Consider the following 25495-nt stretch of genomic DNA (forward strand, 5'->3'; position numbering starts at 1 on the left):
CAGTTGAACAGTATAAGTGAGGAGAGTGTGTTCCCCTGATGGTTTAATATACACGGGACATGTTACCAGGTGAACAGTATAAGTGAGGAGAGTGTGTTCCCCTGATGGTATAATATACACGGGACATGTTACCAGGTGAACAGTATAAGTGAGGAGAGGGCTTACCCATGATGGTTTAATATACACGGGACATATTACCAGGTGAACAGTATAGGTGAGGAGAGAGAGCTCCCCTGATGGTTTAATATACACGGGACATGTTACCAGGTGAACATTATAAGTGAGGAGAGTGCTTTCCCCTGATGTTTTAATATACGCAGGACATGTTATCAGGTGGACAGTATAAGTCAGGAGAGTGTGTCCCGCTGATAGTTTAATACTGACGGGACATTTTACCAGGTGAACAGTATAAGTGAGGACAGTGTGTTCCCCTGATGGTATAATATACACGGGACATGTTACCAGCTGAACAGTATAAGTCAGGAGAGTGTGTCCCCCTGATTGTTTAATACTCACGGGACATGTTACCAGGTGAAAAGTAGAAGTGAATGGAGCCTGTTCCCCTGATTGCTTAATATACGTGGGACATGTTACAAGGTGACGAGTATAAGTGAGGAGAGTGTGTTCCCCTCATTGTTTAATATACACGGGACATGTTAGCAGGTGAACAGTATCAGTGAGGAGAATGTGTTCCCCTGATGGTTTAATATACACGGTACATGTTACCAGGTGAACAGTATAAGTGAGGAGAGTGTGTTCCCCTGATTGTTAAATATACACGGGACATGTTACCAGGTGAACAGTATAAGTGAGGAGTGTGTGTTCCCCAGATGGTTTAATATACACGGGACATGTTACCAGGTGAACAGTATAAGTGAGGAGAGTGTGTTCCCCTGATGGTTTAATATACACGGGACTTATTACCAGGTGAACAGAATAAGTGAGGTGAGGGCTTTCCCCTGATGGTTTAATATACACGGGACATGTTACCAGGTGAACAGTATAAGTGAGGAGAGTGTGTTCCCCTGATGGTTTAATATACACGGGACATGTTACCAGGTGAACAGTATAAGTGATGAGACTATATTCCCCTGATGGTTCAATATACACGGGACATGTTAGCAGGTGAACAGTATAAGTGATGAGAGTGTGTTCCCCTGATGGTTCAATATACACGGGACATGTTAGCAGGTGAACAGTATAAGTGAGGAGAGTGTGTTCCGCTGATGGTTCAATATACACGGGACATGTTACCAGGTCAACAGTATAAGTGAGGAGAGTGTGATCCAATGATTGTTTAATACTGACAGGACGTGTCACCAGGTGAACAGTATAAGTGAGGAGAGTGTGTTCCCCTGATGGTTTAATATACACGGGACATGTTAGCAGGTGAACAGTATAAGTGAGGAGAGTGTGTTCCCCTGATGGTTTAATATAGACGGGACATGTTACCAGGTGAACAGTATAAGTGAGGAGAGTGTGTTCCCCTGATGGTTTAATACACACGGGACATGTTACCAGGTGAACAGTATCAGTGAGGAGAGTGTGTTCCCCTGATGGTTTAATATAACCGGGACATGTCATCAGGTGAACAGTATAAGTGAGGAGAGTGTGTTCCCCTGATGGTTTAATATACACAGGACATGATACCAGGTGAACAGTATAAGTGAGGAGAGTGAGTTCCCCTGATGGTTTAATATACCCGGGACATGTCATCAGGTGAACAGTATAAGTGAGGAGAGTGTGTTCCCCTGATGGTTTAATATACACGGGACATGTTACCAGGTGAACAGTATAAGTGAGGAGAGTGTGTTCCCCTGATGGTATAATATACACGGGACATGTTACCAGGTGAACAGTATAAGTGAGGAGAGGGCTTACCCATGATGGTTTAATATACACGGGACATATTACCAGGTGAACAGTATAGGTGAGGAGAGAGAGCTCCCCTGATGGTTTAATATACACGGGACATGTTACCAGGTGAACATTATAAGTGACGAGAGTGCTTTCCCCTGATGTTTTAATATACGCAGGACATGTTATCAGGTGGACAGTATAAGTCAGGAGAGTGTGTCCCGCTGATAGTTTAATACTGACGGGACATTTTACCAGGTGAACAGTATAAGTGAGGACAGTGTGTTCCCCTGATGGTATAATATACACGGGACATGTTACCAGCTGAACAGTATAAGTCAGGAGAGTGTGTCCCCCTGATTGTATAATACTCACGGGACATGTAACCAGGTGAAAAGTAGAAGTGAAGGGAGCCTGTTCCCCTGATTGCTTAATATACGTGGAACATGTTACAAGGTGACGAGTATAAGTGAGGAGAGTGTGTTCCCCTCATTGTTTAATATGCACGGGACATGTTAGCAGGTGAACAGTATCAGTGAGGAGAATGTGTTCCCCTGATGGTTTAATATACACGGTACATGTTACCAGGTGAACAGTATAAGTGAGAAGAGTGTGTTCCCCTGATTGTTAAATATACACGGGACATGTTACCAGGTGAACAGTATAAGTGAGGAGTGTGTGTTCCCCAGATGGTTTAATATACACGGGACATGTTACCAGGTGAACAGTATAAGTGAGGAGAGTGTGTTCCCCTGATGGTTTAATATACACGGGACTTATTACCAGGTGAACAGAATAAGTGAGGTGAGGGCTTTCCCCTGATGGTTTAATATACACGGGACATGTTACCAGGTGAACAGTATAAGTGAGGAGAGTGTGTTCCCCTGATGGTTTAATATACACGGGACATGTTACCAGGTGAACAGTATAAGTGATGAGACTATATTCCCCTGATGGTTCAATATCCACGGGACATGTTAGCAGGTGAACAGTATAAGTGATGAGAGTGTGTTCCCCTGATGGTTCAATATACACGGGACATGTTAGCAGGTGAACAGTATAAGTGAGGAGAGTGTGTTCCGCTGATGGTTCAATATACACGGGACATGTTACCAGGTCAACAGTATAAGTGAGGAGAGTGTGATCCAATGATTGTTTAATACTGACAGGACGTGTCACCAGGTGAACAGTATAAGTGAGGAGAGTGTGTTCCCCTGATGGTTTAATATACACGGGACATGTTAGCAGGTGAACAGTATAAGTGAGGAGAGTGTGTTCCCCTGATGGTTTAATATAGACGGGACATGTTACCAGGTGAACAGTATAAGTGAGGAGAGTGTGTTCCCCTGATGGTTTAATACACACGGGACATGTTACCAGGTGAACAGTATAAGTGAGGAGAGTGTGTTCCCCTGATGGTTTAATATACCCGGGACATGTCATCAGGTGAACAGTATAAGTGAGGAGAGTGTGTTCCCCTGATGGTTTAATATACACAGGACATGATACCAGGTGAACAGTATAAGTGAGGAGAGTGAGTTCCCCTGATTGTTTAATATACCCGGGACATGTCATCACGTGAACAGTATAAGTGAGGAGAGTGTGTTCCCCTGATGGTTTAATATACACGGGACATGTTACCAGGTGAACAGTATAAGTGAGGAGAGTGTGTTCCCCTGATGGTATAATATACACGGGACATGTTACCAGGTGAACAGTATAAGTGAGGAGAGGGCTTACCCATGATGGTTTAATATACACGGGACATGTTACCAGGTGAACAGTATAGGTGAGGAGAGTGAGTTCCCCTGATGGTTTAATATACACGGGACATGTTACCAGGTGAACATTATAAGTGAGGAGAGTGCTTTCCCCTGATGTTTTAATATACACAGGACATGTTACCAGGTGAACAGTATAAGTCAGGAGAGTGTGTCCCGCTGATTGTTTAATAGTGACGGGACATGTTACCTGGTGAACAGTATAAGTGAGGACAGTGTATTCCCCTGATGGTATAATATACACGGGACATGTTACCAGCTGAACAGTATAAGTGAGGACAGTGTATTCCCCTGATGGTTTAATATACACGGGACATGTTACCAGGTGAACAGTATAAGTGAAGGGAGCCTGTTCCCCTGATTGTTAAATATACACGGGACATGTTAGCAGGTGAACAGTATCAGTGAGGAGAATGTGTTCCCCTGATGGTTTAATATACACGGTACATGTTACCAGGTGAACAGTATAAGTGAGGAGAGTGTGTTCCCCTGATTGTTAAATATACACGGGACATGTTACCAGGTGAACAGTGTAAGTGAGGAGAGTGTGTTCCCCAGATGGTTTAATATACACGGGACATGTTACCAGGTGAACAGTATCAGTGAGGAGAGTGTGTTCCCCTGATGGTTTAACATAACCGGGACATGTCATCAGGTGAACAGTATAAGTGAGGAGAGTGTGTTCCCCTGATGGTTTAATATACCCGGGACATGTCATCAGGTGAACAGTATAAGTGAGGAGAGTGTGTTCCCCTGATGGTTTAATATACACAGGACATGATACCAGGTGAACAGTATAAGTGAGGAGAGTGAGTTCCCCTGATGGTTTAATATACCCGGGACATGTCATCAGTTGAACAGTATAAGTGAGGAGAGTGTGTTCCCCTGATGGTTTAATATACACGGGACATGTTACCAGGTGAACAGTATAAGTGAGGAGAGTGTGTTCCCCTGATGGTATAATATACACGGGACATGTTACCAGGTGAACAGTATAAGTGAGGAGAGGGCTTACCCATGATGGTTTAATATACACGGGACATATTACCAGGTGAACAGTATAGGTGAGGAGAGAGAGCTCCCCTGATGGTTTAATATACACGGGACATGTTACCAGGTGAACATTATAAGTGAGGAGAGTGCTTTCCCCTGATGTTTTAATATACGCAGGACATGTTATCAGGTGGACAGTATAAGTCAGGAGAGTGTGTCCCGCTGATAGTTTAATACTGACGGGACATGTTACCAGGTGAAAAGTATATGTGAAGAGAGTGTGTTCCCCTGATGGTTTAATATACACGGGACATGTTACCAGGTGAACAGTAGAAGTGAAGGGAGCCTGTTCCCCTGATTGCTTAATATACGTGGGACATGTTACAAGGTGACGAGTATAAGTGAGGAGAGTGTGTTCCCCTCATTGTTTAATATACACGGGACATGTTAGCAGGTGAACAGTATCAGTGAGGAGAATGTGTTCCCCTGATGGTTTAATATACACGGTACATGTTACCAGGTGAACAGTATAAGTGAGGAGAGTGTGTTCCCCTGATTGTTAAATATACACGGGACATGTTACCAGGTGAACAGTATAAGTGAGGAGTGTGTGTTCCCCAGATGGTTTAATATACACGGGACATGTTACCAGGTGAACAGTATAAGTGAGGAGAGTGTGTTCCCCTGATGGTTTAATATACACGGTACTTATTACCAGGTGAACAGAATAAGAGAGGTGAGGGCTTTCCCCTGATGGTTTAATATACACGGGACATGTTACCAGGTGAACAGTATAAGTGAGGAGAGTGTATTCCCCTGATGGTTCAATATACACGGGACATGTTAGCAGGTGAACAGTATAAGTGATGAGAGTGTGTTCCCCTGATGGTTCAATATACACGGGACATGTTAGCAGGTGAACAGTATAAGTGAGGAGAGTGTGTTCCGCTGATGGTTCAATATACACGGGACATGTTACCAGGTCAACAGTATAAGTGAGGAGAGTGTGATCCAATGACTGTTTAATACTGACAGGACGTGTCACCAGGTGAACAGTATAAGTGAGGAGAGTGTGTTCCCCTGATGGTTAAATATACACGGGACATGTTAGCAGGTGAACAGTATAAGTGAGGAGAGTGTGTTCCCCTGATGGTTTAATATAGACGGGACATGTTACCAGGTGAACAGTATAAGTGAGGAGAGTGTGTTCCCCTGATGGTTTAATACACACGGGACATGTTACCAGGTGAACGGTATAAGTGAGGAGAGTGTGTTCCCCTGATGGTTTAATATACCCGGGACATGTCATCAGGTGAACAGTATAAGTGAGGAGAGTGTGTTCCCCTGATGGTTTAATATACACAGGACATGATACCAGGTGAAAAGTATAAGTGAGGAGAGTGAGTTCCCCTGATTGTTTAATATACCCGGGAAATGTTACCAGGTGAACAGTATAAGTGAGGAGAGTGAGTTCCCCTGATTGTTTAATATACCCGGGACATGATACCAGGTGAACAGTATAAGTGAGGAGAGTGTGTTCCCCTGATGGTATAATATACACGGGACATGTTACCAGGTGACCAGTATAAGTGAGGAGAGGGCTTACCCATGATTGTTTAATATACACGGGACATGTTACCAGGTGAACAGTATAAGTGAGGAGAGTGTGTTCCCCTGATGGTTTAATATACACGGGACTTATTACCAGGTGAACAGAATAAGTGAGGTGAGGGCTTTCCCCTGATGGTTTAATATACACGGGACATGTTACCAGGTGAACAGTATAAGTGAGGAGAGTGTGTTCCCCTGATGGTTTAATATACACGGGACATGTAACCAGGTGAACAGTATAAGTGATGAGACTGTATTCCCCTGATGGTTCAATATACACGGGACATGTTAGCAGGTGAACAGTATAAGTGATGAGAGTGTGTTCCCCTGATGGTTCAATATACACGGGACATGTTAGCAGGTGAACAGTATAAGTGAGGAGAGTGTGTTCCGCTGATGGTTCAATATACACGGGACATGTTACCAGGTCAACAGTATAAGTGAGGAGAGTGTGATCCAATGATTGTTTAATACTGACAGGACGTGTCACCAGGTGAACAGTATAAGTGAGGAGAGTGTGTTGCCCTGATGGTTTAATATAGACGGGACATGTTCCCAGGTGAACAGTATAAGTGAGGAGAGTGTGTTCCCCTGATGGTTTAATACACACGGGACATGTTACCAGGTGAACAGTATAAGTGAGGAGAGTGTGTTCCCCTGATGGTTTAATATACCCGGGACATGTCATCAGGTGAACAGTATAAGTGAGGAGAGTGTGTTCCCCTGATGGTTTAATATACACAGGACATGATACCAGGTGAAAAGTATAAGTGAGGAGAGTGAGTTCCCCTGATTGTTTAATATACCCGGGACATGTTACCAGGTGAACAGTATAAGTGAGGAGAGTGAGTTCCCCTGATTGTTTAATATACCCGGGACATGATACCAGGTGAACAGTATAAGTGAGGAGAGTGTGTTCCCCTGATGGTATAATATACACGGGACATGTTACCAGGTGACCAGTATAAGTGAGGAGAGGGCTTACACATGATTGTTTAATATACACGGGACATGTTACCAGGTGAACAGTATAAGTGAGGAGAGTGTGTTCCCCTGATGGTTTAATATACACGGGACTTATTACCAGGTGAACAGAATAAGTGAGGTGAGGGCTTTCCCCTGATGGTTTAATATACACGGGACATGTTACCAGGTGAACAGTATAAGTGAGGAGAGTGTGTTCCCCTGATGGTTTAATATACACGGGACATGTAACCAGGTGAACAGTATAAGTGATGAGACTGTATTCCCCTGATGGTTCAATATACACGGGACATGTTAGCAGGTGAACAGTATAAGTGATGAGAGTGTGTTCCCCTGATGGTTCAATATACACGGGACATGTTAGCAGGTGAACAGTATAAGTGAGGAGAGTGTGTTCCGCTGATGGTTCAATATACACGGGACATGTTACCAGGTCAACAGTATAAGTGAGGAGAGTGTGATCCAATGATTGTTTAATACTGACAGGACGTGTCACCAGGTGAACAGTATAAGTGAGGAGAGTGTGTTGCCCTGATGGTTTAATATAGACGGGACATGTTCCCAGGTGAACAGTATAAGTGAGGAGAGTGTGTTCCCCTGATGGTTTAATACACACGGGACATGTTACCAGGTGAACAGTATAAGTGAGGAGAGTGTGTTCCCCTGATGGTTTAATATACCCGGGACATGTCATCAGGTGAACAGTATAAGTGAGGAGAGTGTGTTCCCCTGATGGTTTAATATACACAGGACATGATACCAGGTGAACAGTATAAGTGAGGAGAGTGAGTTCCCCTGATTGTTTAATATACCCGGGACATGTCATCACGTGAACAGTATAAGTGAGGAGAGTGTGTTCCCCTGATGGTTTAATATACACGGGATATGTTACCAGGTGAACAGTATAAGTGAGGAGAGTGTGTTCCCCTGATGGTATAATATACACGGGACATGTTACCAGGTGAACAGTATAAGTGAGGAGAGGGCTTACCCATGATGGTTTAATATACACGGGACATGTTACCAGGTGAACAGTATAGGTGAGGAGAGTGAGTTCCCCTGATGGTTTAATATACACGGGACATGTTACCAGGTGAACATTATAAGTGAGGAGAGTGCTTTCCCCTGATGTTTTAATATACACAGGACATGTTACCAGGTGAACAGTATAAGTCAGGAGAGTGTGTCCCGCTGATTGTTTAATAGTGACGGTACATGTTACCAGGTGAACAGTATAAGTGAGGACAGTGTATTCCCCTGATGGTATAATATACACGGGACATGTTACCAGCTGAACAGTATAAGTGAGGACAGTGTATTCCCCTGATGGTTTAATATACACGGGACATGTTACCAGGTGAACAGTATAAGTGAAGGGAGCCTGTTCCCCTGATTGTTAAATATACACGGGACATGTTAGCAGGTGAACAGTATCAGTGAGGAGAATGTGTTCCCCTGATGGTTTAATATACACGGTACATGTTACCAGGTGAACAGTATAAGTGAGGAGAGTGTGTTCCCCTGATTGTTAAATATACACGGGACATGTTACCAGGTGAACAGTATAAGTGAGGAGAGTGTGTTCCCCAGATGGTTTAATATACACGGGACATGTTACCAGGTGAACAGTATAAGTGAGGAGAGTGTGTTCCCCTGATGGTTTAATATACCCGGGACATGTCATCAGGTGAACAGTATAAGTGAGGAGAGTGTGTTCCCCTGATGGTTTAATATACACAGGACATGATACCAGGTGAACAGTATAAGTGAGGAGAGTGAGTTCCCCTGATTGTTTAATATACCCGGGACATGTCATCACGTGAACAGTATAAGTGAGGAGAGTGTGTTCCCCTGATGGTTTAATATACACGGGATATGTTACCAGGTGAACAGTATAAGTGAGGAGAGTGTGTTCCCCTGATGGTATAATATACACGGGACATGTTACCAGGTGAACAGTATAAGTGAGGAGAGGGCTTACCCATGATGGTTTAATATACACGGGACATGTTACCAGGTGAACAGTATAGGTGAGGAGAGTGAGTTCCCCTGATGGTTTAATATACACGGGACATGTTACCAGGTGAACATTATAAGTGAGGAGAGTGCTTTCCCCTGATGTTTTAATATACACAGGACATGTTACCAGGTGAACAGTATAAGTCAGGAGAGTGTGTCCCGCTGATTGTTTAATAGTGACGGGACATGTTACCAGGTGAACAGTATAAGTGAGGACAGTGTATTCCCCTGATGGTATAATATACACGGGACATGTTACCAGCTGAACTGTATAAGTGAGGACAGTGTATTCCCCTGATGGTTTAATATACACGGGACATGTTACCAGGTGAACAGTATAAGTGAAGGGAGCCTGTTCCCCTGATTGTTAAATATACACGGGACATGTTAGCAGGTGAACAGTATCAGTGAGGAGAATGTGTTCCCCTGATGGTTTAATATACACGGTACATGTTACCATGTGAACAGTATAAGTGAGGAGAGTGTGTTCCCCTGATTGTTAAATATACACGGGACATGTTACCAGGTGAACAGTATAAGTGAGGAGAGTGTGTTCCCCAGATGGTTTAATATACACGGGACATGTTACCAGGTGAACAGTATAAGTGATGAGACTGTATTCCCCTGATGGTTCAATATACACGGGACATGTCAGCAGGTGAACAGTATAAGTGAGGAGAGTGTGTTCCCCTGATGGTTCAATATACACGGGACATGTTACCAGGTGAACAGTATAAGTGAGGAGAGTGTGTTCCGCTGATGGTTCAATATACACGGGACATGTTTCCAGGTCAACAGTATAAGTGAGGAGAGTGTGATCCAATGATTGTTTAATACTGACAGGACGTGTCACCAGGTGAACAGTATAAGTGAGGAGAGTGTGTTCCCCTGATGGTTTAATATACACGGGACATGTTAGCAGGTGAACAGTATAAGTGAGGAGAGTGTGTTCCCCTGATGGTTTAATATAGACGGGACATGTTACCAGGTGAACAGTATAAGTGAAGAGAGTGTGTTCCCCTGATGGTTTAATACACACGGGACATGTTACCAGGTGAACAGTCTAAGTGAGGAGAGTGTGTTCCCCTGATGGTTTAATATACCCGGGACATGTCATCAGGTGAACAGTATAAGTGAGGAGAGTGTGTTCCCCTGATGGTTTAATATACACAGGACATGATACCAGGTGAACAGTATAAGTGAGGAGAGTGAGTTCCCCTGATTGTTTAATATACCCGGGACATGTCATCAGGTGAACAGTATAAGTGAGGAGAGTTTGTTCCCCTGAGGGTTTAATATACACGGGACATGTCACCAGGTGAACAGTATAAGTGAGGAGAGTGTGTTCCCCTGATGGTATAATATACACGGGACATGTTACCAGGTGAAGAGTATAAGTGAGGAGAGGGCTTACCCATGATGGTTTAATATACACGGGACATGTTACCAGGTGAACAGTATAGGTGAGGAGAGTGAGTTCCCCTGATGGTTTAATATACACGGGACATGTTACCAGGTGAACATTATAAGTGAGGAGAGTGCTTTCCCCTGATGTTTTAATATACACAGGACATGTTACCAGGTGAACACTATAAGTCAGGAGAGTGTGTCCCGCTGATTGTTTAATAGTGACGGGACATGTTACCACATGAACAGTATAAGTGAGGACAGTGTATTCCCCTGATGATATAATATACACGGGACATGTTACCAGCTGAACAGTATAAGTCAGGAGAGTGTGTCCCCCTGATTGTTTAATACTCACGGGACATGTTACCAGGTGAACAGTATAAGTGAGGAGAGTGTGTTCCCCAGATGGTTTAATATACACGGGACATGTTACCAGGTGAACAGTATAAGTGAGGAGAGTATGTTCCCCTGATTGTTAAATATACACGGGACATGTTACCAGGTGAACAGTATAAGTGAGGAGAGTGTGTTCCCCAGATGGTTTAATATACACGGGACTTGTTACCAGGTGAACAGTAAAAGTGAGGAGAGTGTGTTCCCCTGATTGTTAAATATACACGGGACATGTTACCAGCTGAACAGTATAAGTCAGGAGAGTGTGTCCCCCTGATTGTTTAATACTCACGGGACATGTTACCAGGTGAACAGTATATGTGAAGAGAGTGTGTTCCCCTGATGGTTTAATATACACGGGACATGTTACCAGGTGAACAGTATAAGTGAAGGGAGCCTGTTCCCCTGATTGTTAAATATACACGGGACATGTTAGCAGGTGAACAGTATCAGTGAGGAGAATGTGTTCCCCTGATGGTTTAATATACACGGTACATGTTACCAGGTGAACAGTATAAGTGAGGTGAGTGTGTTCCCCTGATTGTTAAATATACACGGGACATGTTACCAGGTGAACAGTATAAGTGAGGAGAGTGTGTTCCCCAGATGGTTTAATATACACGGGACTTGTTACCAGGTGAACAGTATAAGTGATGAGACTGTATTACCCTGATGGTTCAATATACACGGGACATGTTAGCAGCTGAACAGTATAAGTGAGGAGAGTGTGTTCCCCTGATGGTTCAACATACACGGGACATGTTAGCAGGTGAACAGTATAAGTGAGGAGGGTGTGTTCCGCTGATGGTTCAATATACACGGGACATGTTACCAGGTCAACAGTATAAGCGAGGAGAGTGTGATCCAATGATTGTTTAATACTGACAGGACATGTTACCAGGTGAACAGTATAAGTGAGGAGAGTGTGTTGCCCTGATGGTTTAATACACACGGGACATGTTACCAGGTGAACAGTATAAGTGAGGAGAGTGTGTTCCCCTGATTGTTTAATCTAACCGGGACATGTCATCAGGTGAACATTATAAGTGAGGAGAGTGCTTTCCCCTGCTGTTTTAATATACACAGGACATGTTACCAGCTGAACAGTATAAGTCAGGAGAGTGTGTCCCCCTGATTGTTTAATACTCACGGGACATGTTACCAGGTGAACAGGATATGTGAAGAGAGTGTGTTCCCCTGATGGTTTAATATACACGGAACATGTTACCAGGTGAACAGTATAAGTGAAGGGAGCCTGTTCCCCTGATTGTTAAATATACACGGGTCATGTTAGCAGGTGAACAGTATCAGTGAGGAGAATGTGTTCCCCTGATGGTTTAATATACACGGTACATGTTACCAGGTGAACAGTATAAGTGAGGAGAGTGTGTTCCCCTGATTGTTAAATATACACGGGACAAGTTCCCAGGTGAACAGTATAAGTGAGGAGAGTGTGTTCCCCAGATGGTTTAATATACACGGGACATGTTACCAGGTGAACAGTATAAGTGATGAGACTGTATTCCCCTGATGGTTCAATATACACGGGACATGTTAGCAGGTGAACAGTATAAGTGAGGAGAGTGTGTTCCCCTGATGGTTCAATATACACGGGACATGTTAGCAGGTGAACAGTATAAGTGAGGAGAGTGTGTTCCGCTGATGGTTCAATATACACGGGACATGTTTCCAGGTCAACAGTATAAGTGAGGAGAGTGTGATCCAATGATTGTTTAATACTGACAGGACGTGTCACCAGGTGAACAGTATCAGTGAGGAGAGTGTGTTCCCCTGATGGTTTAATAAACACGGGACATGTTAGCAGGTGAACAGTATAAGTGAGGAGAGTGTGTTCCCCTGATGGTTTAATATAGACGGGACATGTTACCAGGTGAACAGTATAAGTGAGGAGAGTGTGTTTCCCTGATGGTTTAATAAACACGGGACATGTTACCAGGTGAACAGTATAAGCGAGGAGAGTGAGTTCCCCTGATGGTTTAATATACCCGGGACATGTCATCAGGTGAACAGTATAAGTGAGGAGAGTGTGTTCCCCTGATGGTTTAATATACACAGGACATGATACCAGGTGAACAGTATAAGTGAGGAGAGTGAGTTCCCCTGATTGTTTAATATACCCGGGACATGTCATCAGGTGAACAGTATAAGTGAGGAGAGTGTGTTCCCCTGATGGTTTAATATACACGGGACATGTTACCAGGTGAACAGTACAAGTGAGGAGAGTGTGTTCCCCTGATGGTATAATATACACGGGACATGTTACCAGGTGAACAGTATAAGTGAGGAGAGGGCTTACCCATGATGGTTTAATATACACGGGACATGTTACCAGGTGAGCAGTCTTGGTGAGGAGAGTGAGTTCGCCTGATGGTTTAATATACACGGGACACGTTACCAGGTGAACATTATAAGTGAGGAGAGTGCTTTCCCCTGATGTTTTAATATACACAGGACATGTTACCAGTTGAACAGTATAAGTGAGGAGAGTGTGTCCCGCTGATTGTTTAGTAGTGACGGGACATGTTACCAGGTGAACAGTATAAGTGAGGACAGTGTATTCCCCTGATGGTATAATATATACGGGACATGTTACCAGCTGAACAGTATAAGTCAGGAGAGTGTGTCCCCCTGATTGTTTAATACTCACGGGACATGTTACCAGGTGAACAGTATATGTGAAGAGAGTGTGTTCCCCTGATGGTTTAATATGCACGGAACATGTTACCAGGTGAACAGTATAAGTGAAGGGAGCCTGTTCCCCTGATTGTTAAATATACACGGGACATGTTAGCAGGTGAACAGTATCAGTGAGGAGAATGTGTTCCCCTGATGGTTTAATATACACGGTACATGTTACCAGGTGAACAGTATAAGTGAGGAGAGTGTGTTCCCCTGATTGTTAAATATACACGGGACATGTTACCAGGTGAACAGTATAAGTGAGGAGAGTGTGTTCCCCAGATGGTTTAATATACACGGGACATGTTACCAGGTGAACAGTATAAGTGAGGAGAGTGTGTTCCCCTGATTGTTAAATATACACGGGACATGTTACCAGGTGAACAGTATAAGTGAGGAGAGTGTGTTCCCCAGATGGTTTAATATACACGGGACATGTTACCAGGTGAACAGTATAAGTGAGGAGTGTGTGTTCCCCTGATTGTTAAATATACACGGGACATGTTACCAGCTGAACAGTATAAGTCAGGAGAGTGTGTCCCCCTGATTGTTTAATACTCACGGGACATGTTACCAGGTGAACAGTATATGTGAAGAGAGTGTGTTCCCCTGATGGTTTAATATACACGGGACATGTTACCAGGTGAACAGTATAAGTGAAGGGAGCCTGTTCCCCTGATTGTTAAATATACACGGGACATGTTAGCAGGTGAACAGTATCAGTGAGGAGAATGTGTTCCCCTGATGGTTTAATATACACGGTACATGTTACCAGGTGAACAGTATAAGTGAGGAGAGTGTGTTCCCCTGATTGTTAAATATACACGGGACATGTTACCAGGTGAACAGTATAAGTGAGGAGAGTGTGTTCCCCAGATGGTTTAATATACACGGGACATGTTACCAGGTGAACAGTATAAGTGATGAGACAGTATTCCCCTGATTGTTCAATATACACGGGACATGTTAGCAGGTGAACAGTATAAGAGAGGAGAGTGTGTTCCGCTGATGGTTCAATATACACGGGACATGTTACCAGTTCAACAGTATAATTGAGGAGAGTGTGATCCAATGATTGTTTAACACTGACAGGACATGTTACCAGGTGAACAGTATAAGTGAGGAGAGTGTGTTCCCCTGATGGTTTAATACACACGGGACATGTTACCAGGTGAACAGTATAAGTGAGGAGAGTGTGTTCCCCTGATGGTTTAATATACCCGGGACATGTCATCAGGTGAACAGTATAAGTGAGGAGAGTGTGTTCCCCTGATGGTTTAATATACACAGGACATGATACCAGGTGAACAGTATAAGTGAGGAGAGTGAGTTCCCCTGATTGTTTAATATACCCGGGACATGTCATCAGGTGAACAGTATAAGTGAGGAGAGTGTGTTCCACCGATGGTTTAATATACACGGGACATGTTACCAGGTGAACAGTATAAGTGAGGAGGGTGTGTTCCCCTGATGGTATAATATACACGGGACATGTTACCAGGTGAACAGTATAAGTGAGGAGAGGGCTTACCCATTATGGTTTAATATACACGGGACATGTTACCAGGTGAACAGTATAGGTGAGGAGAGTGAGTTCCCCTGATGGTTTAATATACACGGGACATGTTACCAGGTGAACAGTATAAGTGAGGAGAGTGTGTTCCCCTGATGGTTTAATATACCCGGGACATGTCATCAGGTGAACAGTATAAGTGAGGAGAGTGTGTTCCCCTGATGGTTTAATATACACAGGACATGATACCAGGTGAACAGTATAAGTGAGGAGAGTGTGTTCCCCTGATGGTTTAATACACACGGGACATGTTACCAGGTGAACAGTATAAGTGAGGAGAGTGTGTTCCCCTGATGGTTTAATATACCCGGGACATGTCATCAGGTGAACAGTATAAGTGAGGAGAGTGTGTTCCCCTGATGGTTTAATATACACAGGACATGATACCAGGTGAACAGTATAAGTGAGGAGAGTGAGTTCCCCTGATTGTTTAATATACCCGGGACATGTCATCAGGTGAACAGTATAAGTGAGGAGAGTGTGTTCCACCGATGGTTTAATATACACGGGACATGTTACCAGGTGAACAGTATAAGTGAGGAGAGTGTGTTCCCCTGATGGTATAATATACACGGGACATGTTACCAGGTGAACAGTATAAGTGAGGAGAGGGCTTACCCATTATGGTTTAATATACACGGGACATGTTACCAGGTGAACAGTATAGGTGAGGAGAGTGAGTTCCCCTGATGGTTTAATATACACGGGACATGTTACCAGGTGAACATTATAAGTGAGGAGAGTGCTTTCCCCTGCTGTTTTAATATACACAGGACATGTTACCAGGTGAACAGTATAAGTCAGGAGAGTGTGTCCCGCTGATTGTTTAATAGTGACGGGACATGTTACCAGGTGAACAGTATAAGTGAGGACAGTGTATTCCCCTGATGGTATAATATACACGGGACATGTTACCAGCTGAACAGTATAAGTCAGGAGAGTGTGTCCCCCTGATTGTTTAATACTCACGGGACATGTTACCAGGTGAACAGTATATGTGAAGAGAGTGTGTTCCCCTGGTGGTTTAATATACACGGAACATGTTACCAGGTGAACAGTATAAGTGAAGGGAGCCTGTTCCCCTGATTGTTAAATATACACGGGACATGTTAGCAGGTGAACAGTATCAGTGAGGAGAATGTGTTCCCCTGATGGTTTAATATACACGGTACATGTTACCAGGTGAACAGTATAAGTGAGGAGAGTGTGTTCCCCTGATTGTTAAATATACACGGGACATGTTATCAGGTGAACAGTATAAGTGAGGAGAGTGTGTTCCCCAGATGGTTTAATATACACGGGACATGTTACCAGGTGAACAGTATAAGTGAGGAGAGTGTGTTCCCCTGATTGTAAAATATACACGGGACATGTTACCAGGTGAACAGTATAAGTGAGGAGAGTGTGTTCCCCAGATGGTTTAATATACACGGGACATGTTACCAGGTGAACAGTATAAGTGAGGAGAGTGTGTTCCCCTGATTGTTAAATATACACGGGACATGTTACCAGGTGAACAGTATAAGTGAGGAGAGTGTGTTCCCCTGATTGTTAAATATACACGTGACATGTTACCAAGTGAACAGTATAAGTGAGGAGAGTGTGTTCCCCTGATTGTTAAATATACACGGGACATGTTACCAGGTGAACAGTATAAGTGAGGAGAGTGTGTTCCCCTGATTGTTAAATATACACGGGACATGTTACCAGGTGAACAGTATAAGTGAGCAGAGTGTGTTCCCCAGATGGTTTAATATACACGGGACATGTTACCAGGTGAACAGTATAAGTGAGGAGAGTGTGTTCCCCTGATTGTTAAATATACACGGGACATGTTACCAGGTGAACAGTATAAGTGAGGAGAGTGTGTTCCCCAGATGGTTTAATATACACGGGACATGTTACCAGGTGAACAGTATAAGTGATGAGACTGTATTCCCCTGATGGTTCAATATACACGGGACATGTTAGCAGGTGAACAGTCTAAGTGAGGAGAGTGTGATCCAATGATTGTTTAATACTGACGGGACGTGTCACCAGGTGAACAGTATAAGTGAGGAGAGTGTGTTCCCTTGATGGTTTAATATACACGGGACATGTTAGCAGGTGAACAGTATAAGTGAGGAGAGTGTGTTCCCCTGATGGTTTAATATATACGGGACATGTTACCAGGTGAACAGTATAAGAGAGGAGAGTGTGTTGCCATGATGGTTCAAAAGGCAGGGGACATGCTACCAGGTGAACAGGAGAAGTGAGGAGAGTGTGTTCCCCTGATGGTTTAATATACACGGGACATGTTGCCAGGTGAAGAGTATAAGTGAAGAGAGTGTGTTCCCCTGATGGTTTAATAAACACGGGACATGTCAACAGGTGAACAGTATAAGTGAGGAGAGTGAGTTCCCCTGATTGTTTAATATACCCGGGACATTTCATCAGGTGAACAGTATAAGTGAGGAGAGTGTGTTCCCCTGATGGTTTAATATACACGGGACATGTTACCAGGTGAACAGTATAAGTTAGGAGAGTGTGTTCCCCTGATGGTTTAATATACACGGGACATGTTACCAGGTGAACATTATAAGTGAGGAGAGTGCTTTCCCCTGATGTTTTAATATACACAGGACATGTTACCAGCTGAACAGTATAAGTCAGGACAGTGTGTCCCGCTGATGGTTCAATACTGACGGGACATGTTACCAGGTGAACAGTATACGTGTGGACAGTGTGTTCCCCAGATGGTATAAATATACACGGGACATGTTACCAGCTGAACAGTATAAGTCAGGAGAGTGTGTCCCCCTGATTGTTTAATACTCACGGGACATGTTACCAGGTGAACAGTATATGTGAAGAGAATGTTTTCCCCTGATGGTTTAATATACATGGGACATGTTACCAGGTGAACAGTATAAGTGAAGAGAGCCTGTTCCCCTGATTGCTTAATATACGTGGGACATGTTAGCAGGTGAACAGTATCAGTGAGGAGAATGTGTTCCCCTGATGGTTTAATATACACGGGACATGTTACCAGGTGAACAGTATAAGTGAGGCGAGTGTGTTCCCCTGATTGTTAAATATACACGGGACATGTTACCAGGTGAACAGTATAAGTGAGGAGAGTGTGTTCCCCAGATGGTTTAATATACACGGGACATGTTACCAGGTGAACAGTATAAGTGAGGAGAGTGTGTTCCCCTGATGGTTTAATATACACGGGACTTATTACCAGGTGAACAGAATAAGTGAGGTGAGGGATTTCCCCTGATGGTTTCATATACACGGGACATCTTACCAGGTGAACAGTATAAGTGAGGAGAGTGTGTTCCCCTGATGGTTTAATATACACGGGACATGTTACCAGGTGAACAGTATAAGTGATGAGACTGTATTCCCCTGATGGTTCAATATAAACGGGACATGTTAGCAGGTGAACAGTATAAGTGAGGAGAATGTGTTCCCCTCATGGTTTAATATACATGGGACATGTTACCAGGTGAACAGTATAAGTGAGGAGAATGTGTTCCCCTCATGGTTTAATATACATGGGACATATTACCAGGTGAACAGTATAAGTGAGGAGAGTGTGTTCCCCTGATGGTTTAATATACACGGGACATGTTACCAGGTGAACAGTATAAGTGATGAGACTGCATTCCCCTGATGGTTCATTATACACGGGACATGTTAGCAGGTGAACAGTATAAGTGAGGAGAATGTGTTCCCCTCATGGTTTAATATACATGGGACATGTTACCAGATGAACAGTATAAGTGAGGAGAGTGTGTTCCCATGATGGTTTAACAGGCAGGGGACATGTTAGCAGGTGAACAGTAGAAGTGAGGAGAATGTATTCCCCTGATGGTTTAATATACACGGGACATGTTACCAGGTGAACCGTATAAGTGAGGAGAGTGCTTTCCCCTGATGGTTTAATATACACGGGACATGTTACCAGGTGAACAGTATAAGTGAGCAGAGTGTGTTCCCCAGATGGTTTAATATACACGGGACATGTTACCAGGTGAACAGTATAAGTGAGGAGAGTGTGTTCCCCTGATTGTTAAATATACACGGGACATGTTACCAGGTGAACAGTATAAGTGAGGAGAGTGTGTTCCCCAGATGGTTTAATATACACGGGACATGTTACCAGGTGAACAGTATAAGTGATGAGACTGTATTCCCCTGATGGTTCAATATACACGGGACATGTCAGCAGGTGAACAGTCTAAGTGAGGAGAGTGTGATCCAATGATTGTTTAATACTGACGGGACGTGTCACCAGGTGAACAGTATAAGTGAGGAGAGTGTGTTCCCCTGATGGTTTAATATACACGGGACATGTTAGCAGGTGAACAGTATAAGTGAGGAGAGTGTGTTCCCCTGATGGTTTAATATATACGGGACATGTTACCAGGTGAACAGTATAAGTGAGGAGAGTGTGTTGCCATGATGGTTCAAAAGGCAGGGGACATGCTACCAGGTGAACAGGAGAAGTGAGGAGAGTGTGTTCCCCTGATGGTTTAATATACACGGGACATGTTACCAGGTGAACAGTATAAGTGAAGAGAGCCTGTTCCCCTGATTGCTTAATATACGTGGGACATGTTAGCAGGTGAACAGTATCAGTGAGGAGAATGTGTTCCCCTGATGGTTTAATATACACGGGACATGTTACCAGGTGAACAGTATAAGTGAGGCGAGTGTGTTCCCCTGATTGTTAAATATACACGGGACATGTTACCAGGTGAACAGTATAAGTGAGGAGAGTGTGTTCCCCAGATGGTTTAATATACACGGGACATGTTACCAGGTGAACAGTATAAGTGAGGAGAGTGTGTTCCCCTGATGGTTTAATATACACGGGAGTTATTACCAGGTGAACAGAATAAGTGAGGTGAGGGCTTTCCCCTGATGGTTTCATATACACGGGACATCTTACCAGGTGAACAGTATAAGTGAGGAGAGTGTGTTCCCCTGATGGTTTAATATACACGGGACATGTTACCAGGTGAACAGTATAAGTGATGAGACTGTATTCCCCTGATGGTTCAATATAAACGGGACATGTTAGCAGGTGAACAGTATAAGTGAGGAGAATGTGTTCCCCTCATGGTTTAATATACATGGGACATGTTACCAGGTGAACAGTATAAGTGAGGAGAATGTGTTCCCCTCATGGTTTAATATACATGGGACATATTACCAGGTGAACAGTATAAGTGAGGAGAGTGTGTTCCCCTGATGGTTTAATATACACGGGACATGTTACCAGGTGAACAGTATAAGTGATGAGACTGTATTCCCCTGATGGTTCAATATACACGGGACATGTTAGCAGGTGAACAGTATAAGTGAGGAGAATGTGTTCCCCTCATGGTTTAATATACATGGGACATGTTACCAGATGAACAGTATAAGTGAGGAGAGTGTGTTCCCATGATGGTTTAACAGGCAGGGGACATGTTAGCAGGTGAACAGTAGAAGTGAGGAGAATGTATTCCCCTGATGGTTTAATATACACGGGATATGTTACCAGGTGAACAGTATAAGTGAGGAGAGTGCTTTCCCCTGATGGTTTAATATACACTGGACATGTTACCAGGTGAACAGTATAAGTGAGCAGAGTGTGTTCCCCAGATGGTTTAATATACACGGGACATGTTACCAGGTGAACAGTATAAGTGAGGAGAGTGTGTTCCCCTGATTGTTAAATATACACGGGACATGTTACCAGGTGAACAGTATAAGTGAGGAGAGTGTGTTCCCCAGATGGTTTAATATACACGGGACATGTTACCAGGTGAACAGTATAAGTGATGAGACTGTATTCCCCTGATGGTTCAATATACACGGGACATGTTAGCAGCTGAACAGTCTAAGTGAGGAGAGTGTGATCCAATGATTGTTTAATACTGACGGGACGTGTCACCAGGTGAACAGTATAAGTGAGGAGAGTGTGTTCCCCTGATGGTTTAATATACACGGGACATGTTAGCAGGTGAACAGTATAAGTGAGGAGAGTGTGTTCACCTGATGGTTTAATATATACGGGACATGTTACCAGGTGAACAGTATAAGTGAGGAGAGTGTGTTGCCATGATGGTTCAAAAGGCAGGGGACATGCTACCAGGTGAACAGGAGAAGTGAGGAGAGTGTGTTCCCCTGATGGTTTAATATACACGGGACATGTTGCCAGGTGAAGAGTATAAGTGAAGAGAGTGTGTTCCCCTGATGGTTTAATACACACGGGACATGTCAACAGGTGAACAGTATAAGTGAGGAGAGTGAGTTCCCCTGATTGTTTAATATACCCGGGACATTTCATCAGGTGAACAGTATAAGTGAGGAGAGTGTGTTCCCCTGATGGTTTAATATACACGGGACATGTTACCAGGTGAACAGTATAAGTTAGGAGAGTGTGTTCCCCTGATGGTTTAATATACACGGGACATGTTACCAGGTGAACATTATAAGTGAGGAGAGTGCTTTCCCCTGATGTTTTAATATACACAGGACATGTTACCAGCTGAACAGTATAAGTCAGGACAGTGTGTCCCGCTGATGGTTTAATACTGACGGGACATGTTACCAGGTGAACAGTATAAGTGTGGACAGTGTGTTCCCCAGATGGTATAATATACACGGGACATGTTACCAGCTGAACAGTATAAGTCAGGAGAGTGTGTCCCCCTGATTGTTTAATACTCACGGGACATGTACCAGGTGAACAGTATATGTGAAGAGAATGTGTTCCCCTGATGGTTTAATATACATGGGACATGTTACCAGGTGAACAGTATAAGTGAAGAGAGCCTGTTCCATTGATTGCTTAATATACTTGGGACATGTTAGCAGGTGAACAGTATCAGTGAGGAGAATGTGTTCCCCTGATGGTTTAATATACACGGGACATGTTACCAGGTGAACAGTATAAGTGAGGCGAGTGTGTTCCCCTGATTGTTAAACATACACGGGACATGTTACCAGGTGAACAGTATAAGTGAGGAGAGTGTGTTCCCCAGATGGTTTAATATACACGGGACATGTTACCAGGTGAACAGTATAAGTGAGGAGAGTGTGTTCCCCTGATGGTTTAATATACACGGGACTTATTACCAGGTGAACAGAATAAGTGAGGTGAGGGCTTTCCCCTGATGGTTTCATATACACGGGACATCTTACCAGGTGAACAGTATAAGTGAGGAGAGTGTGTTCCCCTGATGGTTTAATATACACGGGACATGTTGCCAGGTGAAGAGTATAAGTGAAGAGAGTGTGTTCCCCTGATGGTTCAATATAAACGGGACATGTTAGCAGGTGAACAGTATAAGTGAGGAGAATGTGTTCCCCTCATGGTTTAATATACATGGGACATGTTACCAGGTGAACAGTATAAGTGAGGAGAATGTGTTCCCCTCATGGTTTAATATACATGGGACATATTACCAGGTGAACAGTATAAGTGAGGAGAGTGTGTTCCCCTGATGGTTTAATATACACGGGACATGTTACCAGGTGAACAGTATAAGTGATGAGACTGTATTCCCCTGATGGTCCAATATACACGGGACATGTTAGCAGGTGAACAGTATAAGTGAGGAGAATGTGTTCCCCTCATGGTTTAATATACATGGGACATGTTACCAGATGAACAGTATAAGTGAGGAGAGTGTGTTCCCATGATGGTTTAACAGGCAGGGGACATGTTAGCAGGTGAACAGTAGAAGTGAGGAGAATGTATTCCCCTGATGGTTTAATATACACGGGACATGTTACCAGGTGAACAGTATAAGTGAGGAGAGTGCTTTCCCCTGATGGTTTAATATACACTGGACATGTTACCAGGTGAACAGTATAAGTGAGCAGAGTGTGTTCCCCAGATGGTTTAATATACACGGGACATGTTACCAGGTGAACAGTATAAGTGAGGAGAGTGTGTTCCCCTGATTGTTAAATATACACGGGACATGTTACCAGGTGAACAGTATAAGTGAGGAGAGTGTGTTCCCCAGATGGTTTAATATACACGGGACATGTTACCAGGTGAACAGTATAAGTGATGAGACTGTATTCCCCTGATGGTTCAATATACACGGGACATGTTAGCAGGTGAACAGTCTAAGTGAGGAGAGTGTGATCCAATGATTGTTTAATACTGACGGGACGTGTCACCAGGTGAACAGTATAAGTGAGGAGAGTGTGTTCCCCTGATGGTTTAATATACACGGGACATGTTAGCAGGTGAACAGTATAAGTGAGGAGAGTGTGTTCACCTGATGGTTTAATATATACGGGACATGTTACCAGGTGAACAGTATAAGTGAGGAGAGTGTGTTGCCATGATGGTTCAAAAGGCAGGGGACATGCTACCAGGTGAACAGGAGAAGTGAGGAGAGTGTGTTCCCCTGATGGTTTAATATACACGGGACATGTTGCCAGGTGAAGAGTATAAGTGAAGAGAGTGTGTTCCCCTGATGGTTTAATACACACGGGACATGTCAACAGGTGAACAGTATAAGTGAGGAGAGTGAGTTCCCCTGATTGTTTAATATACCCGGGACATTTCATCAGGTGAACAGTATAAGTGAGGAGAGTGTGTTCCCCTGATGGTTTAATATACACGGGACATGTTACCAGGTGAACAGTATAAGTTAGGAGAGTGTGTTCCCCTGATGGTTTAATATACACGGGACATGTTACCAGGTGAACATTATAAGTGAGGAGAGTGCTTTCCCCTGATGTTTTAATATACACAGGACATGTTACCAGCTGAACAGTATAAGTCAGGACAGTGTGTCCCGCTGATGGTTTAATACTGACGGGACATGTTACCAGGTGAACAGTATAAGTGTGGACAGTGTGTTCCCCAGATGGTATAATATACACGGGACATGTTACCAGCTGAACAGTATAAGTCAGGAGAGTGTGTCCCCCTGATTGTTTAATACTCACGGGACATGTACCAGGTGAACAGTATATGTGAAGAGAATGTGTTCCCCTGATGGTTTAATATACATGGGACATGTTACCAGGTGAACAGTATAAGTGAAGAGAGCCTGTTCCCCTGATTGCTTAATATACTTGGGACATGTTAGCAGGTGAACAGTATCAGTGAGGAGAATGTGTTCCCCTGATGGTTTAATATACACGGGACATGTTACCAGGTGAACAGTATAAGTGAGGCGAGTGTGTTCCCCTGATTGTTAAATATACACGGGACATGTTACCAGGTGAACAGTATAAGTGAGGAGAGTGTGTTCCCCAGATGGTTTAATATACACGGGACATGTTACCAGGTGAACAGTATAAGTGAGGAGAGTGTGTTCCCCTGATGGTTTAATATACACGGGACTTATTACCAGGTGAACAGAATAAGTGAGGTGAGGGCTTTCCCCTGATGGTTTCATATACACGGGACATCTTACCAGGTGAACAGTATAAGTGAGGAGAGTGTGTTCCCCTGATGGTTTAATATACACGGGACATGTTGCCAGGTGAAGAGTATAAGTGAAGAGAGTGTGTTCCCCTGATGGTTCAATATAAACGGGACATGTTAGCAGGTGAACAGTATAAGTGAGGAGAATGTGTTCCCCTCATGGTTTAATATACATGGGACATGTTACCAGGTGAACAGTATAAGTGAGGAGAATGTGTTCCCCTCATGGTTTAATATACATGGGACATATTACCAGGTGAACAGTATAAGTGAGGAGAGTGTGTTCCCCTGATGGTTTAATATACACGGGACATGTTACCAGGTGAACAGTATAAGTGATGAGACTGTATTCCCCTGATGGTTCAATATACACGGGACATGTTAGCAGGTGAACAGTATAAGTGAGGAGAATGTGTTCCCCTCATGGTTTAATATACATGGGACATGTTACCAGATGAACAGTATAAGTGAGGAGAGTGTGTTCCCATGATGGTTTAACAGGCAGGGGACATGTTAGCAGGTGAACAGTAGAAGTGAGGAGAATGTATTCCCCTGATGGTTTAATATACACGGGACATGTTACCAGGTGAACAGTATAAGTGAGGAGAGTGCTTTCCCCTGATGGTTTAATATACACTGGACATGTTACCAGGTGAACAGTATAAGTGAGCAGAGTGTGTTCCCCAGATGGTTTAATATACACGGGACATGTTACCAGGTGAACAGTATAAGTGA

Source organism: Heterodontus francisci, unplaced genomic scaffold, assembly GCF_036365525.1.
Source record: "Heterodontus francisci isolate sHetFra1 unplaced genomic scaffold, sHetFra1.hap1 HAP1_SCAFFOLD_183, whole genome shotgun sequence".
Lineage (NCBI taxonomy): Eukaryota > Metazoa > Chordata > Chondrichthyes > Heterodontiformes > Heterodontidae > Heterodontus > Heterodontus francisci.